This window comes from Enhydra lutris, unplaced genomic scaffold, assembly GCF_002288905.1.
Source record: "Enhydra lutris kenyoni isolate GAN:26980312 unplaced genomic scaffold, ASM228890v2 scaffoldscaffold41, whole genome shotgun sequence".
Lineage (NCBI taxonomy): Eukaryota > Metazoa > Chordata > Mammalia > Carnivora > Mustelidae > Enhydra > Enhydra lutris.
In genome coordinates this window covers 17,615,849-17,619,834 of record NW_019154125.1, presented here as the reverse complement: position 1 = coordinate 17,619,834, position 3,986 = coordinate 17,615,849, and positions in this window count along the sequence as shown.

Below are 3,986 nucleotides of genomic sequence, written 5' to 3'. Positions count from 1 at the left end.
CCTGCTTTGTCGAAGATTAGTTGACCATAGAGTTGAGGGTCTATTTCTGGGCTCTCTATTCTGTTCCATTGATCTATTCAACAAAGTATTTTTAAATTAAGGTATGTACATCGTTTTTTGGATGTAATGTTATTGAACATTTAACAAGTCTAGTAGAGTAAACGTAACTTTTATAAGCACTGGGAGAGCAAAAAATTCATTTAACTCACTTTATTACAATATTTGCTTTATTGTGGTGGCCTGGGATTGAACCTGCAATATGTCTGAGGTGTGCTTATACTGCATCTTCCATATGAAATAAGGTGTCTTCAAAGACCTGTCAGAGTTGAAACCATTAACAATTAATGAGGTGAAAACATTTGTTGAAGTTGGCTATTTTAAAAAGATAATTGGACCTCCTCTTTATGAGGCATGTGAAAACAAAGCCATTGTGTTTTTATAGATTTCATATTTGTATATTAGATGATAATCTTTTTAAATTGCTTTAATGGGCAACAGCAATAGCTAATATTTGTTGAACACTTATAATACGCCAGTTTAAAGCTTTGCATGTGATATCAGTCAGGATTTACTTGTCAATTAACAAACTACCTTAAAACTTACTGGCTTAAACTAAGGACCATTATTCTTGCTCATGAATCTCTGGGTAAATGGGGCTGGTTTTGTTGATCTTGGCTTGGCTTGCTCATACATCTGAGGTCAGCTGGGGGGCTAACTGAGGATGGCTGGCCTAAGAAGGCTTCATTCAGATATTTAGCAGTTGTCTAGCTGATGTCTAGGCCAGATGGTAACTGGGTCACCTGTCTCTTCCTTCAGTAGGCTAGCCTTAGTTTGTCCACATAGCAGTAACATGGTTTCTAGAAGAAAGATGGGAGAATGCATGACCTCATGAAGTCCAGCTCAGAACTAGGATGAAGCTACTCCCACTACCAGCTAAAAAGTCACAGGGCTATCCCAGAGTCAAGGAATAGACCCCACCTCTTGCTGGGAAGAGTTGCAGAACCACATTGCAAAAGGAGGATCCAGAGAAGGGTAGAGAACTGTGGCCATTTTTATAGTGTACTTCACATATGTTAACTCTTTTAATCCAACAATCTTGTGAGACACACTACTCTTATTCCCATTTTATACAGGAGGAAACCGAGGCTCAGAGAAGTAAGTAACTTTGTTACTTAAGTAACTTTGTTCTAAAACATACTGTTTAAAAATGGCTGAAGTAGGACCCAAGACATTCTTGTTCTCAAGCCTGTTCTCCTAGCCATTCTCCCACAACTTTAAACTAGGTATCAGGACAACTCAGGTTGGTTTGACCATCAAAAAGAGAGATTCCAGGTAGCAATATAGAAATATAGCAAGTGTCAATGCCTAACCATTTAAAGGATTTTGAAGAAACTCAATAAAGTGGAAGGTAAATTGTGCCCAGCTCATTTAGATAGATGCAGATTACACAGGTTCATTATTATACCATTTTCCCTCCCACACCTTCTTCAGAAGTACCACTAAACATTTCTGAACATGTTTGTGTTCTGAGAGGCAAAACAACTATTTAAAGTCCTAAGGATCCCAGATCTGTGTCTTTGTGGGTTTTACCTAACAGATATGTTCCCCAATTGTTCTATGCCTTAGTGATCTAATCATGGTAAGGCCCATGGACACAGATGGGATTCAAAAAGTTAATTCACTTACTTGTGGAGTATAAGGAATAACATGGAGGACATTAGGAGGAGGAAAGGAAAAGTGAATTGGGGGAAATCAGAGGGAAAGATAAACCATGAGAGACTGAGGACTCTGAGAAACAAACTGAGGTTTTTGGAATGGAGGGGGTAGATGGATAGGTAAACCTGGTGATGGGTATTAAGGAGGGCACATATTGCATAGAGCACTGGGTGTGGTGCATAAACAATGAATCTTGGAACACTGAAAAAATAAAATAAAATAAAAACGTTAATTCTCAATTGTCACCAGGCTGAGACCCCCAAAACAGAGCAGACCCTCTGAGGTATTGTGATGTGAGAGGATGTGTGTGTCATAGGAAGTGAATCACTTACCATCAGATGTATCCAGTCATGGTTGGTAGGCTCCTAGGCTGCCACCTTATTTTTACAAAGGTCACCAACCCTAGGATCCTGACACTTAAAGAAATACAAGGATGCAGAATCTGCTGGTGACCAGGGAAAATAAACAAAAAGATGAATCTATGTTTAGGATGACTGTAGGCCAACATAACCCAGTCAGTGACATGCAGCAGAGTGGAAAGAATGATCTGCTTAGAATCCCAACTCTGCATTGGTCCTGAAGAGTCAAAGAAGTACCTAAACTCTCCCTCCCTGCCTTTGGGCCTGGTACCCCATGGTTGAGTGGCTGGGGGAAGGCTGATGAGGCCTCTGCAGGCCTGGGGAGCATGATCTGTGCTCTGCTTCTGAAGGAGTTAGAGGGAAAAGAGCAACAATCATGCAGAAGTCTCCCAGCATGTGGCATCCTGTCTGTGAGCAGTGTAATCCCATACATCCTGAAAAGAACAGATGTTCCCTAGAATAAGCAATCATCTTCCCAAGACAATGACTAATGGAGAGCCAAAGTCCTTCAGTGACAGTCTTTGCATCATGGTGAGATCGAGAACATCCTGGTCAATGACCACAAGTTACTGATGGGCAATTGTGCCAAGACTTTCTTTCTACAGTCAAAAGGTGAAAAAACACTAAGATTTCAAAGACATCTCCTGGATAGTATAGTTGAAATACAAAGGGAAATTTCAGAGATGCTGAGAAGAATGTAGATAGTGCTTATGAATATAGAGTGACCATATGAGATGGCAGGAGAGTTGCCTTTAGGAGGGGCCAGAGAAGCTTCTGTGCTTCATGTCCTCACCAAAGGCACATTACCAGGATGCCCTCATCCTGGAATAGCTTTGGAGTGAGTGACGCTTTCATACTTCTTTTGACTCATATGGAAACAACCTCTTCCCAGTTGTGTGCTTTGAAAAACAAGCAGACCAAGAATTGTACCAGGGCAGCAAATGACCCAGAAAGGCAATGATTGACGATGGTTGAAACTGTGGACAAGACACATTCACAAAACATGAGGAAATTAAGACAGACTCTGCCAAGTCAGAATCTCCAACATCAGGTTAGGAGCATGGAAGAAGGCTATGGTGGTAAATCATGTGCAGGCCACAGTGGCAGGGGGAGCTGTGCATGCTCTCCTGGCCAAAGGGCCCAGAACTGCCTAATTATTGTAGTGCCTTTCCCCCTCCCTTCCCAAGGACTATCTGCAAGGACACACTGTTCCCTAATTTACTAAAAACCAAGTATATTCCTACGTAATTCTTTAAGAAATTGGGATCCGTAGTGCTAGTGTTACTTTATTTTTGTCTTACCAACACTCATTTCTTCAATGTCCAAACACTCTCACTTAAAGAAGTCTTAGAAGCATACAAGGTGCAGACAAGCAGGCTAGCCCCTCCTGCACTCCACACAGAGCTCCCATTGACTGCAATCCTATTGTAAGTCAGGGCCAATGTAAACAAGGCAGAGACAGCAATACTATGAAACCCTAAGCCTTGGTTGAGCTTGCCAAAGTGAAGCTATAAGATGAGAACCATGATTCTCCAAGGAAAAGAGACTTATTTAGCATGAATTTTCTCTGTAGAATCATAGGACAAAGTGTATCACTGAAGCCAGATAAATGTATGGAGTGCTATGTACATGGATCTTGAAGCTCTTCTCTGGAGGTGTTAGAAAGAAAAGCTCCCTACCAATGTGAGTTTGGGTAATGTTGGGTTAAATAGGTTAAATGGATTTCTTTACTGTAAAATTTCTTAGAATATTTTTATCCTAATGTGCATTGTGAGTCTCCAGGAAGGGTATATTGAATGTAGTGCTTCCCAAACAGGTAATGGGACTCCTGTTCTTCTTTCTCATGGGAAGTGGCTCAGTGTGATGGATAAGCATGTGGGCTCTGGGATTAGCCTGTCTTGCTTCAATCCA